We start from the raw sequence: 16,678 nt of genomic DNA, 5'->3' as shown, positions 1-16,678 counted from the left end.
GGAAGGTCCGTTTACTTTAAGCAACCTTGGAAACCACTAGGAGGGACTAAAAGAGTCCCAACAACTTTTTAAAAATTTGTTCACAAGATGTGGGTTTCGCTGGCTGGGCCAGCATTTATTGCCCAACCATTGTTGCCCTTGAGAAGGTGGCGGTGAGCTGCCTTCTTGAACCTCTGTGGTGTTAGGAAGGGAGTTCCAGGATTTTGACCCAGCGACAATGAAGGAATGGTGATATCGTTCCAAGTCATGTGACTTGAAGTGGAATTTGCAGGTGGTGATGTTCCCATCTATCTGCTGACCTTGTCCTTCTAGATGGTAGTGGTTGCGGGTTTGGAAGGTGCTGTCGAAGGAGCATTGGTGAATTCCTACAGTGCATCTTGTAGATGGTACAGACTGCTGCTACTGCATGTCAGTGGCGGAGGGAGTGAATGTTTGTGGATGTGGTGCCAAACAAGTGGGCTGCTATGTCCTGGATGGTGTCAAGCTTCTTGTGTGCTGTAGGAGCTGCACTCATCCTGACAAGTGGGGAGTATTCCATTACACTCCTGACTTGTGCCTTGTAGATGATGGACAGGCTTTGGGGAGTCAGGAGGTGAGTTACTTGTCGCACGATTTCTAGCCTCTGACCTGCTCTTGTTGCCACAGTATTTATATGGCTAGTCCAGTTCAGTTTCTGGTCAATGGCAACACCCAGGACATTGATAGTGGGGGATTCAGTGATGGTAATGCCATTGAACATTAAGGGGCGTTGGTTGGATTCTCTCTTGTCGGAGAAGGTCATTGCCTGGCACTTGTGTGGTGTGAATGTTACTTGCCACTTGTCAGCCCAAGGCTGGATATTGTCCAGGCCTTGCTGCATTTGGACATGGACTGCAACAATTGGAGTGGGGGCTTTATTTTTTAGGACCTAGCCAGGTCTGAGGAGGCTTCATTCTGGTAGTCTGTAGAAATTGGTGGGTAATTGGAGGTAGGAAGAATTTGGGGGTATAATTGGGGTTTGTAGAAATTATGAGGTAATTGGGATTTATAAACACCAGGGGCTAATCCGGTTTTTGGAAAATGGGCGGTCATCGAAGGTTTCTGGGAACTGGGAGGATAATTGGGACGTAAAGAAATTAAGGAATAATTAATGAATGAATTGGGATCTGTAAATATTGGTGCAGGTAAGCCCTTCAATTTGATAGATGACCGGTGTGAACCATCACCAATCAAGAAATTAGTCTGTCACACATGACTCTAGAAAAACTGAAATAAATATTGGCCTGAATTTTTTGCTCGTCGGGCCCGGGAGCGGACAGGAAACGGGCCCCCGACCGCGATTGGTCCCCGACCACGATTTCACACTGGCTGGCCAATTAACGACCAGCCAGCGTGAAGCGCGCACTGAGAAAGGCTCAGCGCTGTCGATGGGTGCGGGAAGAGGGCGGGCGCTGGCGTCGCCATGGGTGCTGGTGGGCGCTTCCAGTGAGCTCCCTTAAGGCAGACGGCTGCCCCAGGGAGCTGCAGACCTCCACAGAATAAACGAAACCACAAAAAAGCTGCAAAATGTGCCCATGCGGCACAATCAAGCATCTGAAAGCATACCTCATAAAAAGCAAGTCCATAGATATCTCTTTATTTTACTCCCCCACGGAGATTTCACGGTGCCCTGAATCGAGGTTTGGGCAAAAATATAAAAGCCGCCTGGCCGATTGGCACGCCCGCCAACCGTAAAAGTGGACGACCCACAAAAAATCGCTTTCAATGGCCCCGGCTTGATAGTCGGCGGGCGCGCTTCCGACTGCCGGGCGCCTGCGCCGACCTGCAGATTGCTCGCGTGCGGGAAGACGTCGGGACGCTCGCCCGACATCATCTGGCGCTGTTTCGCATCCGCTCAGGTCGGGCACGCGCCTGCCCACGAGGCGTCAAATTCTGCCCAATTTTTGACTCTTGAGACAATTATGCCGAAATGAAAAAGAAATCAATCACCTACAACTACTAAATTATTATGTGTTCAGCTACTCATTGATTTTTGGGTTCCTCCATTATAGTCTTCATTAAAAAAAAAAATCACATTATTTCTAGCTGCATGTGGCTTTAAACAAATTTAGGGAAACCAATAATAAAGTGTGGCTTTAATCAATTCTATTCAATATCTATATCAATGTTCAGGGCTGGAGTGTCAAACTCATGTTGGGTGGAAGGCTGCTCTGGTTACGTTAAATACTCGAGAACCAGGAACAAAACAAAAGAGAAATCAACACTTTGCAAACTGATTGATTTCCCAATCATAAATAAACGAAGAACTCATGGCTTTAATATCTCATCCCTCTGCACTTTGCCAATACAAATAACCACCTACAGAATTCTTACCGGATTCCGTTTTTAGATGTTGTTGCGGTGAGGTTCAGTTAGGGTGATTTGCTACAGAGTTACTTAACTTTCATGATGGAAAATAAAGACTCATAGAAATAGGTTGATCCAAATAGATTGCTGCCTACACAAGCTAACAGAACTTCAAAAGGTCATTTTTTGCATAAAGGGGCATTTTAAGTAGAATGGTACTATATTAATTTTCCTACATTACAACCGTGGCTGCATTTCAAAAGCACTTCATTGGCTGTAAAGCACTTTGGAATGCAAACAGAAAGTGCTGGAAAACTCAGCAGGTCTGGCAGCATCTGTGGAGAGAAACATATATGGGCCGTAACTTCCGAGCTCCAGGGCAAAGTAACTGGGGGTACCCCAAAGATGCACTGGGGAATTCTCCCACCACCCACCCCATCACCCAGAAGTCACCAGGTAAGGATTGCACAGCATTGCCTGGAAAATCCAAACTTCGATGGACAATTGCTCTGCACTGGGAACCATCTGAAAATGCGATTTAAATCGCAAACTTTGGATGGTTCCAACTGGGTTACACCAATAGTTACCCAGAAAAAGTTAGAAGAATTAAAACCACTTCTAGCTTCTGGGTAACTATTGCACAGGCCCACACCGACCCCCCCGCCACGGGACACATCCAGCCCTCCAAGTAGCCCCCACAGGAGTACCCCCTAACCCCGGGCTACACCCCTAAAACGCAAGGGCCCCCCACAGCTCCCAGGGGACAACCCACACCCCCCTGACTGACATTCCTGCCACGGAACCCCACCCCTGCCTCTCTGCAACCCCAACCACCCTGCCTGTGGCCTGACCTGAGCCAAACACCCCCGGCAATTGCCCAACGCTCCCCACCCGCTGACTGTGCGACCCTCTCCCCCACTGACTGTCTGACCTCCCACCGAACTGTCTGACCTCCCCCCCCACAACTGTCTGATCCCCTCCCCCACCCCACCAAATTCTAACCAGTTACCTGACAATCCTATCTTCTCCCTGGCTTGAAAGTGGCTGGACCTTTAAACTTACCTGACTTATGGCAGCCGGTGCCATAAACAGGGGGTGTTGTTTCCTGCCATCTGATTCAGCAGCACTTGACTGAAGGCCTCAAGAGCGCACTGCCCTGCAAAGCTCTTGCCCGGCCTGAGTTGGAAGGTTGGTGAGACAGGATTGAGAAGATTTCCAGGTATGAAAATAGGAGTGAAGTGGCAATCCGACTCTGATTGCCACTCAGCAGAAGTTCAGGCCCAGAGTTAACATTTCTCTCTATAGATGCTGCCTGGCCTGCTGAGTTTTCCAGCACTTCCTGTTTTAATTTCCGATTTCCATCATCCGCAGTATTTTGCTTTTAGTTAAGCACGTAGAGATATCCTGGAGTCATGAACAGTGCTATACGAATGCATGTTTTTCTTTTCCAAGTGTTATGATGTGGCAGGTGATATGTACCACGCGGATCAAATCCACAAGGGAAACTTGGCCACGCTATCGCAACGGTTTTGCAATTCATATTTATTACAAGAAGATTTGTGCGCTGAATTCAGAAGTAGTGAGTCCAGTAACGCCTTTAGTGAGTTTAAAAATTAAATTAAAACATTTATTAACAAAAGAAAAGAATTTAAACACATACATAAGATCACAGATAATTAATACCATATTAAAACCCAAAATTCCTATTAACCTGACTCCCAACTAGACACCCCCTTTAAGGCAACAGTCCAAAATAGACTTTAAATTTAAATAAGCAATCCAGCATGGTTACCATAGCACACACTTGACAGTGGAATTCCAAAGGTTTTTAACAGAACATTATTTACTGGACACAGCAGACGTCTGAAAAGTGGCTAGAGGCTTTTTCCCAAGGCTGCTTTACATGGTGTACCTTTCAAGATGTTACATGGCCACACACCACATAGCCTTCCATCCGTCTTTATATATGTTTCTCATTCTTTAATGTGTAAAATCCCATTGTTCGACATGTCTTTGGAAATTTACTTTTCCCATAATATAAAAACCTTTTATGTTGTCAATATAGCCTTTTTCCTTTTGGGAAAAGTAACTGTAATAACCTTGCCCTATTTATGCTGTTAGTTGTAAACATCCTACCATCCCTTTGAAAATCAAACAACTCCCCACTTATCTTAAAATAAAAATTTCATTCACGCCTTATCTATTGACTCTTATACACTAGCTCACTCATTAGCATTTCAAATATTCTTTTTACAACTGACACTTCTGACAATTTCAACCCAGCAGTCTATCTGACTCTAATTCAATTAAGACACACAGACAGAACCGTCCACACTCGCACCCATAAGTCTACAATAATATTATGAAAGATATGATAGTTTTGTGACACAAGTCTTCTGTGAATATAGGTATTATGATGGCTGTTTCCATGCAGGTACAGAAAATGATTGCTGTACTCTGAGAAGTTGGACTTTCCAATTATTGTGAATTTAGGCCCTGAGATCTTTGTGGGGTGATGGTGGTTGTGGGGGCAAGGGGTCTACTGGCCTGCTGTTGGGAATTCCACTACAGCAGGACAATTCACTCAGTTCAATCTGGATGTCACCAGGTCGCATTTGTTGTGTATTGAGGTCCTCCACTTCCTCTGGGTAGGGGGTATGGGGGTGGTGGTGGGTGGCTGTGGAAGAGGTGTCAGATTTCTTCAGGGGTTCTTCTGGTTGATCACCATACCATTGTTGGAAGGTCCGCAGAAACCCCTGGAAGGTGACGTTGATGAACTTCTCCTGGGTTTCTGAGGCACTCCCACTGAAATTGCAGTGAACAGTCACAGAATCACAGAAACTTTCCAGTGCAGAAGGAAGTCATTCAAGTCCACACTGACTCTCTGAAAGAGCATTCTACCTAGTCACACTCTCTTGCCTTATCCCTGTAACCTTGCACATTCTTTCCTTTCAGATAGCAATCCGATTGCCTTTTGAATGCCTCAATCGAACTTGCTTCCTCCACCCTCGCAGGAAGTTCGTTCTACACTCCAACCACCCTCTGGGTGAAAAAAACCTTTCCTCACATTGCTTTTACTCCTTTTGCCAATTATTTTGAATCTGTTCCCTCTAGTTCTTGATTCTGTCTTGAGTGGGAACAGTTTCTCACTATTTACCCTGTCCATACCCCACAGGATCTTGAATACCTCTATCAAGTCTCCTCTCAGCCTTCTTTTCTCCAAAGAAAACAGTCCCAACCTCTCCAATCTATCCTCATAGCTACAGTTCGTTATCCCTGGAATATTTCTTGTGAATCCCCTCTGTACTCTCTCCAATGCCTTCACATCCTTCCTCAAGTATGGCGCCCAGAACTGGATGCAGTACTCCAGATGAGGCCTAACTAGCATCTAGAGACACAATTGGTAGAATCCGCTCACAGGACAATTGGATTTTTGGCATCATATCTTGAAGCAGCCTCACTGTTGAGCCCCCAGCTCCCTGAACCTTGGAGAGTATTTTAATACCATTCAGAATGTAAACTGTCAGCCCATTTCTAAAATAACTGGCTGTCTCAAATATAATTTCAACAAATCACGTGGGCTGTGAGCAATGCACTGGCAATTTTCTGCTAAATCTCCCATTATATGATAAGGCCTCCTTGTCTCTGGAACCTCCGCCAGTCTTACCGCCACTGAGAATTGTCCGTTTCTCCATCTCTAGCTTTTTGTACAGTTCTCCACTTCCTTCGCTGTACAATGGGTGGCTGTGCCTTCAGCTGCTTAGGCACAAAACTCTGGGTTTCCCTCCCTAAGCCAATTGGCCTCTCCTCCTGACTCTCCTCCTTTAAGACCCTCCTTAAAATCAACGCTTTGACCAAGGAGTGAATTTTATGGGGGGGTGGTGGTAGAGGGTGGCGTATTCCTTGCCTCCCACCATCCCCACCCTAGTTGAAAAGTCAGTCAGCAGCTCGCCAATTTTAAAATGATTTGCCCCATGGAGATAATATGCTGGGAGTGGCCTTAACAAAGTGAGAGTCAGACATCTGCCCCTCAGGCACAGGAAGTCCCAGCCGGGAGAACTGCCGGCCAATCTGTTTGGCTGGCAACTGAGTAGTCCTAGCAACACCAGAACACGGTAGTGGCCATTGCTTGGACTACCAAGAATCCCAAGAAGAAGGAATGTTGATATGGACTTCAAGGTAAGTCTGAGGATCTTTCTCAGGACTAGGATCAGGGACCTTAGCGATGGGATGGGGAGTCATTTTAGAGGTTGGGGGGAGGGGGTAAGCCGGCTGGGCACAGGGGATCCCCCAAAGGAGGTACCCCTCCACCTTCCTTCCAGAGCTGTTAAAGTTGTGGGCTGGCCACCTTATTTACGCCTTCCTCCGGCCAATGTATTATGGCAACGGAGGCAGAATGAAGCCTTTAAGTGGTGATTTAAGGGCCTCAGTAGGCCTACTAAAGGGCAGCAAGCCACCTGACACCTTACCCACCCATCGTAATATGCGGAACAGCTCAGAAATGGGTAGGAAGGTGATTGGCTGGCCACCCACTTCATTTGACATGCATTCCCCCCCTCCCCCCGGATTCTAACATGCTGGTGGGGAGGAGGCCGTAAAATTCACCCCCCCCAGCATTTGGTCCCCTGCTCTAATGTCTCCTTCTTTGGCGTGTGTCAATTTTTGGCTGCTTAAGGTCCTTGGGCATTATACTATGTTAAAGGCACGATAGCAAGCTTTTGTTGAGGTGTCATCAGTGGTGCAGGGTCTCATATTTCAGCTCAAGATCTCTAGGTCAATATTTTGTACTATCCAGTTGCTTTCAGTTTAACCCATTGCAACTCCAAACTATTCAAAACTGAAGACAGAAATTCCTAATTTTGTCCTATTCAGAACCTTCTATGCCAGTCACAGGACCCACGTTCATTTTTATTCCGCAGATAGTGCAGAATGTCATGATACATTAGACTGTACATAACTGTGAAAGGACTAGGAGAGTGCTTATCTGTTAGTCTCTGTTTCGCCAGCATTTCCCTAGCACTTGTTTCCCTGAGGGTCCTTCCGATCTGCTATTGATGTTATGGCAGGAGAGTGTGAGAATCCCCGTGGAATTTCTGGGCCATAAAGATCTATAATGGAGAAAGGAAAGGTTCCTTTATAATCTAGTTTCTCTTATGTCAACACTATAATTAACATCCTTAGTCATTTTAATTTCTGTTGGAATATGCTGAATATTAATTTTCTTTTTAAGGCTGGGATAGTTTTACTTGGCGACAATTATATTCAGATGCACCATATGTGTATTTTAAAAGACTATTCTTTGAAGGATACTCCTTGAAGTCATTTTGCGATGCTTCACTCCTCTTTGTAGTAATCATCAGTATCTGTGCACCTGGGAAGCCAATTAGCGATGCTTCAACAGCATTTTCTGAGTATAAAACTAATGAGGAGAAAAAATAACTCTGATCAGAGGAAAATGGGAGCCTTTAGAATGTTTTTTAATGGTTAGGAAGTTGGAAAAAGGCATTCAATGTACCTCTGACGTCTTTGTAAAAAATACACGACTGAAGCATTTTGACTGAATTTATCAGGATTTTAAGAACTGTTAAATAGCACGCTAACAACTGATTTCTTTTGAAGCTGGTTAACTTTCAAAGAACTCTCTTAAGATTAATACTAACAAGTTTCAGGAATTTGTTGGATGGTGAAGTGAACTTAGACCACTGACTGGGATAGTGTGGTTAGCTTTTTCAACGGATTATTGACACTATTAAATTGCCCAGTGTGTTGAAGGCAGGGTGGAACTTATGGCAAACAGAGGCTCTTTAAACTGAGTCTCTATGAACTACGGCAAACAGAACTCATGACTACAACTACAGCAAAGTCTCCCAAGAAAAGCAGGGTTATTTCACCTGCAAAATGCAGTGAGTGGAGGATAGTTGCATCATACAAATTCTGTGCATAAGGTCAATGCCAGTCACTTACATAAAAGCAAAAAAACTGCGGATGCTGGAAATCCAAAACAAAAACAAAAATAAAAATAAAAATAAAAATAAAAATAAAAATAAAAATAAAAATACCTGGAAAAACTCAGCAGGTCTGACAGCATCTGCAGAGAGGAATACAGCTAACGTTTCGAGTCTGTATGACTCTTCAACAGAACTAAGGGAAAATAGAAGAGAGGTGAAATGTAAGCTGGTTTAAGGGGGGTGGGACAGGTAGAGCTGGATAGAGGGCCAGTGATAGGTGGAGAGATAGGTGGAGATTGCCAAAAGATGTCATAGACAAAAGGACAAAGAGGTGTTGATGGGATGGTGATATTAGCTAAGAAATGTGCTAATAGGTGACATTAAGGGTAGAAAGCAGGCCGAGCAAGGTACGGATAGCCCTAGTGGGAGTGGGGTGGGGGGAAGGGATCGAAATAGGCTAAAAGGTAGAGATAAAACAATGGATGGAAATACATTTAAAAATAATGGAAATAGGTGGGAAAAGAAAAATCTATATAAATTATTGGAAGAAAAGGATGATTGGAAAGGGGGTGGGGATGGAGGAGAGAGTTCATGATCTAAAGTTGTTGAACTCAATATTCAGTCTGGAAGGCTGTAAAGTGCCTAGTCAGAAGATGAGGTGCTGTTCCTCCAGTTTGCGTTGAGCTTCACTGGAACATTGCAGCAGGCCAAGGACGGACATGTGGGCATGAGAGCAGGGTGGAGTGTTGAAATGGCAAGCGACAGGGAGGTCTGGGTCATGCTTGCAGACAGACTGAAGGTGTTCCGCAAAGTGGTCACCCAGTCTGCGTTTGGTCTCTCCAATGTAGAGGAAACCGCATTGGGAGCAGTGAATGCAGTAGTCACTTACAACAATGTGGTATCCTGGTGCGATTGACAGAGGGAATTAACCAATCACCTCTATTCTTCAACAATTTCAGATCCTAATCTCTGCCTCCATTTTTTTGGATGGCAACTGTTAGTGATAATTAGATTATTCCCATTTACACCTCCTCTAAGGCTCATCTTTTCTTTCCATATTTGTCCCATTACCATCTCCTTTTGCCTTGCACTATCATCTCTTTTGTCATTTAACCCCGCCCCACTTTTCCTGTCTCTGTACTTGCTTAAAACCAGTTACATCTCTAACCTTTTCCAGCTCTGGGGCAAGGCCATCAACCTGAAATGTCAACTCTGTTTCCCTCTCCACAGGTGCTGCCTGGCCTGCTGAGTATTTCCAGCATTTTCTGTTTCTATTTCAGATTTCCAGCATTGGCTATGTTTTGTTTTTGTGTTCTGATTGTAGCAGGTGCAGGGCCTGTTTATAGGAAAGACTCTGATTTGTAGCAATGCTGTACAGTGTGGGAATTTACTGCAAATCGTAATGTTACAAATCACTTGCCCAATCATGGCCACAGGGGAAGGGACCCAAGAGTGCATGGCTCACCCAGCACTGTACCATGAACGGCTTTCAAAAGGGAACTAGAAAACCTCTGAAAGGAAGAAAGACAGAATCTATTAAGAGCAAAGCTAGACTAGGCTCTCAATCTATTTCTATCTACAGAAAACAGGCATCGATTTGTTAACCTTTATTCTTAATCCAAGGAAGTGTTCAACATAGGCCTATGTTATAAGCATAGGTCTTCTTAATTAAAGCTGGTTGAAGGAAAGAAGTGTGCGAATGAACAAAATTCTTCTAAAAAACGCATTCTATTTTACAAATAGAATATAAATAGTGAGGAAAATATTCAATATTTTCTTTGAACGTATTGAGTTGTGAGATATGACCAGCAAGCCATTTTGAATAGCCTCTGTTCATGCCACAAACTTCTATTTAGTTCTGGAAGGTGAATAATGGAATAACAGGAACAATAAATAGGTTGTAATGAATAGGGTAAACCGAATACTAACGAATTGACAGCTTGCTTTAAACTCCGGCCAATTTTCTTATCCATTAACTTTAATATAAGACGGACAATTCACTACTTGAAAAGCAGAATTCTAAAAATCTGAATGCTGGTGAAAGACAGGAGAGATTGAGTGACAGAGGAGTTGGTCTTACAGGGCCAAAGGAAATAGTGATAGGCAAAAAAAGAAACAAATAAGAGAAAGATATGGTTGGGGCAGGTGTGTTGCTGCCTAAGAGCAAAAATAAGAGACAAACCAAAACACGCAAAGAAAAGTAGACTAACTGAGGTGGTAAAGTTTATGGCCTGAAGTCTTTAAATTCAGTGTTCATCCCAGAAGGCTGTAAAGTGCCTAATTGAAAAATGGGATGCTGTTCCTCAAGCTTACATTGAGCTTCACTGGAACAGTGCAGCAGGCCAAGGACAGAGATGTCTGTGTGAGGGCAAGGTGGAGAATTAAAACGACAGGCCACCGGAAGCTCAGGGTCGTGCTTATGGACTGAATGGCTGTGTTCCGCAAAGTGGTCACCCAGTTTGCCTTTGGTCTCCCCAATGTAGCGGAGACCACATTATGAGCAGAGAATACCGTATACTAAATTGAAAGAGGTGCACCACTATTCCCTCCATGAAACCCTCAATCGGTCCTCAATCACCCCCAACATCACACCCCTTTCCCATGGTAATTTTCCATGTAAACACAGGAGATGTAACCTCTGCCCTTTTACCTCCTCTCTCCTCACCAACCAAGGCTCCAAACACTCCTTCCAGGTGAAACAGGGATTTATGTGTACTTCTTTCAATTTACTATACCATATTCGCTGCTCATAATCTGGTCTCCTCCATGTTAGGGAGATCAAATGCAGAATGAGTGACCACTTTGTGGAGCACCTCTGCTCAGTCCACAAGCAAGACCCCAAGCTTCCGGTGGTCTGTAATTATAGTTTTCCACTTTGCTGTCATGCTGACATCTCTATCCTCGGCCTGTAGCACTGTTCCAGTGAAGCTCAATGTATGCTTGGTGTTATGACGTGGCAGATGATGTGTGCCAGGCAGATCAAATCCTTGAGGGAAACTTGATCATGCGGTCACAACGATTTTGCAGTTTGTATTTTATTTCAAGATGCATGCCTTGAGCTCAGCAGTAATAAGTCCACCCAGACTTAGAGCTTTTTTACAGAACTAAATTAAACACTTATTAACAAATGAAAAGATTTCAAGCACGTACATAGGCCCCTCAAATTACTACTGCAATAACTCCTAAAATCCCTAATTACTCTGGCTCCCAGTTACATCTCCATTAGGGTGAAGGTAAAAACAAATGGATTTAAGCAGACCCAGGCAAAGCAACACAATACCCTGGGCAGTCCCATTCAAATTGAGTTTTCTCAGCTTTGCTTTCTGTGGACAGCAACTTGATGCACAGAGGCTGATGTCACACTTGTGTTAGATCTTAGAATGCCTTCTCCTTGCACATAACCTCCTTTATACATGTTTCTCCCTTTGAATGCAAAATCCATTGTTCCCATATGTTGTTGCAACTTTACCGTTCTCATAATATAAATCTTTCATAATACCGATTTTATCAGTAACCTTTGGGAAAAATAAACACACTGTTTGGCTTAACATTTTTTTAGCTAGGTGTAACATCTTACCATCTCCTTGAAATTGAGACTAACCTAATTTATCTATAACTGCAAATTTTCCTCACACCTCACATTCTAAAACTGCAGCCATGTTTACATATTTAGCATTTCAAACCCAGTTTCTTGTTTGATGACTCAAAAATCTCCAGACTAGCTGTCTCCAATTCAGTTAAATCCCCCACACACAGAGACACACACTGAGAAATGAATCCAAATCCCACTATTAACCCACTTTTACAACAAATCACAATAATATTATGAAAATTATTAGGTTTTCATGACACTGCGGGAACAATTTTTCAAATAGGCACTTTACAGCCCTCCGGACCGAACATTGAGTTTAACAATTTCAGACTTGAAAACTGTCTCACCTCTTTGTTTCCTTTCCTTTGCATGACTCTGTTTTACTGTTATTTTTTATTTCAGACAGCAGCACACTTGCTCTAGGCACATCTTTTGTTTCCCTATTTCTATTCTTGCCCACCACCATTCCCTTTGGCCCTGTCAATCAATCTCTTCTGTCTTTCACCCTATCATAGACCTTCTTTTGTCTTTGTTCCAACCACCTCGTGCTCAAAACCTACTACGCCTCTAACGTCTCCTAGTTTCAATGAAAGATCATCAAACTTAAATTGGGAGGAATTTTCTGAGCTCATAGGCGTTGGGCCTGTTTGGCGGCATAAGCAGACAATATGATGAGAAGGCCAAAAATCAGTTTCATGGCATCGTGAAACCAGTTTGCAATTGTCCGCTCTGCCCGTCAGTGGCGGGCTGTGTTTCCCACCAACAGATGTCAGGAACTTCATTGTAATTCATCTGCATATCATTATAAGTCCAGTCCACTGGAATGATTCCCCCACCCCACGCTGGATCATCCGAGCATGTCGGTGGGAAAACACGCCGGTGCAGAACACACCTTGCCAAGAAGTCGGGACTTACCGTCAGGGCCTTGCTTACATCACAGACATCTGAGAGGCAGAAGATGCTGAAGCCCAACAACAATGGGACCCTGGAGGAACATCCGTGGCATGCTGGGTGGATTCTCATGGACATGGCGAAGCAGCTTACGGAAGGTGGAAAGTCACTGTTGAGGGTCTTCTCACATTGGATGATTGTTGAGGGAGTGGAGAGAAAGGTACAGCTGTGTTTGGGAGGAAGGTGTGTCGGGTGGGGGAGGGGGGTGGGGTGGTTGAGGTTGCGGGGGGATCAAAGGCGTCAGGGTGGGTGAGGTTGGGAGGGGGGAATGAAAGTGTCGGGGGGTGTGAGGTTGGGGGGTTGATGGTGTTGGGGTGGTGAGGTTGGGGGGAGGAAATATGGTGGAGGAGGGGGTAACAGGGGAGAAGACATCAACTGGGGAGGTAGGTGTAAGTGGGGGGGAAGTTGTAAGGGAAGGAGATTGGACGGGAGAAGGAGTCCAGAGAAGGGAAGGTGTCCGAAGGTGGGGGAGGAGAAAGGAGTCCGGAGAGGGGATGGGGTCCAGAAGTAGGAAGGAGTCTGGGACTAGGATGGAGTCCAGAGAGGGGAAGGAGTCCAGGGGGAGGAAGGAGTCCGGTGGGGGGATGTTGGGTGAGGGGGGTTTGAGGAAGGAGTCCAGATTCTGGAGAGGGGAAGGAGTAAAGGTAGAGAAAGAAGTATGGATGGAGGAAGGAGTCAGGAAGGGAGAAGAAGTAAGGCTGGAGGAAGAACTAAGGGTGGAGGAAAGAGTCCGGAGAGGATCTCAGCATTCTGCTTGACCAGGGTCTCCATGGCATCCGCCATCCTTCCCATGGAGACTTCCATACGTGCACATTTGGGCACCACTTCATCAGAGAGCAGGCAGATGCACTCCTCCAATTCGCGTGCCAGTCTGTTGAGGGCTTCCAACAGCTCTGCATGATGTTCCCCTGCCTTCTGCTGACTCTACAGGATGAGTTGGCAGGCCGAATTCAGAGGCTCGTCATCTGACTCAGACCTCACAAATGCCTGTTCCCTAGCTGTCCTCTGACTGCCAGGGCATTTGGCTGAACCTGTCTCCTCCTGCTGCGGACACATGTCCATGCGGTGACCACCAGATTGTGAACCTGAGCCTGCTCTAGATCTAGGTCCCATCGAGGTGTGTGACTCTGTGCTGGTGCATGGTGCGGGTAAGCGCTGTGATGAGTCTCCCAGGTTGCTTATTCCCAGCTGTTTAATGGAGGAGGTGTTCTCTTAGCTGGAGATCAGGACCTGGATGGAGCTGAGGGACTGTCTGGCTGAGGCTGTTGGTCACTTGGCAGATCTCCCTGTGAACCAAGGTAGAGATAATTAGTGCATGGCAGCAGAGGCAAATGCAGGAGGCACAGCACTCACAGTTACGTTCAGAGAGGGACGATGTGGTGCAGCATCCTCAGGTGGGTGTTCACCGCCGACCTCACCATTACATGGTTCATGTCATCACGAGTCAGTGCGATGACACGCTCCTCAAAATGAGTGAGGGGTCTAATGTGGGCCACTCCACCCCCCCCGCGTCTGGGAGCTCTCCCTGCTGCTGTGAGCCAGCTTCTCCTGCATGAAAACAGATGGAGAGAGTATGAGCAGGACACAATGGCACTGCTTGGAATGTTTGTGTGGTGAGCGGAGACATGGATGGGATGGGGATGCGAGCACAAGATCTTATGAGCCTGATGGAGATGTGAGAGTGTGTGTGAGAGTTAGTGATGTTGTCCCTTGAGCTGTGAGGTCCCTGTGGATGTGTGATGGGTTTGTGAGTGTGTGAGTTGAGAGCGATGAGAAGAGTGACTTACCCTGACAGAATGGATGAGAAAATTCATCCTTGTAGCGGCACTGGGTGGCTGTCCTCTTTTGTAGGGCATTGGTGCTGATCACCACTGCCACCGCCTCCCATGCTGGATTAGTAATGTTGCTGCCCCTCCTGTGGCCTGAGTGGGGGTAGAGGACATCATGGCGGGCCTCCACTGTGTCCAAAAGACGAGAGATGTGTCATTAAACTGGGGGTGGGCTGCATTCTTCTTGTCTATCGGGGCCATGTCTTCTGTGTGGCAGTCCTGGGCTGGAGCACTGAGAGGTGTGCGCGCGACTGCACTTGAAATATGGCGCCCAGTATGATGAAGCGGTTAGGTGATGGCCTGGTAGGCAAATGAGAGCCTGCCTGCCTGGTGTGTTTCCCGGGAATGCATGATTAATGAGGCGGGATTGGAACGATATGGCGTGAAAAGCCACCATTGCGGCCAACAGGTAAAACGTCCTTTTCCCCACCCGCTACCACACTTAGTGCAAATGTGGGATGATTCCGTCCATTAACTCAGTTTCTCTCACTCCACAGATGCTGCCTGATCTGCTGAGCATTTTCAGCACTTTCTGAATTTATTTTAGACAATTCACTACTGCCTGAGTGTCCCAGACACCAGAAGCCAATTTCACCCCCATTTAGTGTAATAATATTATTTAATAAAGTTTATAAGCAACGCTGTACCATGACTAACTGTTGTTTTTAGGAAAAAAATTAATGTGCCACCTGTGCGTTGCTGAATCATTCTGAAAAAAGGACCCAGGTTTCACTCTTGTGCTGTTATCTAACTTCAACCTCAGCAGTGATGCTGCAATTGGCTTGAGCATCTCACAGAAAGAGTCACTCTTCCTGTTGCTGGCCTTCTAACGTATCTGTGTTGTCAGACGAAAGAGAGAACTTGTGTTTATACAGCACCCATCATAACCTCGGGATATTACTAAGTGCCTTACAGCTAAGGTACTTTTGAAGTGTCATTATTCTAATGTAGCAAGTGTGACAGCCAATTTTTGCACAGCAAAGTCCCAAAAATAGCAATGTGACAAAGGCCGGATAATGCGATTTATAAATGTTGGTTGAGGGATAAATATTGGCCAGGACACTGGGGAGAACACCCCTGCCCTTCTTCGATCAGAGCAGTAGCATCTTTTGCATTCGCCTGAGAAAGGCACATGGGGCCTCTGTTTAACGTCTCATCCAAAAGATGGCACCTCCAACAGTGCAGCACTCCCTCTGAAGGTAGGAATAGTTTTGGTTTGTGCATGGTCTGGCCACTTTAATGAGATGCTATAGAGTTGCAGGCACTCATGAGTTACTACCCTAGGATCAGTTGATGCTTTCAGGAGACGAGGGAAGAAAAGGCAATGGGGGTGTTGGGGAAGAGCTATGCAGAAGAAGAGGGGGCATCAGTCTTAGCCCAGTGTTTCTCCTTTCAAACTTGCACTGTCCTCATTACCATCAAAGAGACGCAAGTTTAATTTTTGGGTTGTATTGATAATGGTGCAGACAAAAACAGGCGTATTACCATGTGTGCTGGTAGAGTCCCCATCCCTGTCTACGCATCACTAATTCTCACCTGAAGTTAGACGAATAACAAGTGATTGTGCTAAATGTTTGCCACAAGGTTTCCCCCATCTATAATTATTGATGAGAACACATCTTCACACTAACCATATAGCACCAATCCTGTGCAACCCCTCCCTGCGTGCTAATCACACTATTCGTTCACACAGGCGATCTCAAGCCACTGATAATATAAAGCGACTCAATGATGATTTCCGCTATCTGACCTTGGATTACTTCAGCCGCCTGAATTCTCCAGGTCAGTTATTGAGTTGATTGACTTGGTCTCTTCAGAGCTCTTCAGGCAGCAAGTTAATTCCACCAGTTACTCAAGGAGACAATCAGGTAATATTGGTTTCCAAGAATAACTCGCAATTATTTTCCTTTCAAACTAAGGAAAAGGGCATCAAGTTGCACTGCTCATTAATTCCTTGGCTTTACAGCAGAATCCTACTGCCAAACACACTAGTGTTTCACATAGGTGATCATCTTATTTCAGATTTTCTTCAT

This window comes from Cetorhinus maximus, chromosome 15, assembly GCF_964194155.1.
Source record: "Cetorhinus maximus chromosome 15, sCetMax3.hap1.1, whole genome shotgun sequence".
Taxonomy (NCBI): Eukaryota; Metazoa; Chordata; class Chondrichthyes; order Lamniformes; family Cetorhinidae; genus Cetorhinus; species Cetorhinus maximus.
The sequence above is the reverse complement of the archived record's forward strand: the minus strand, read 5'-3'. Positions refer to the sequence as shown.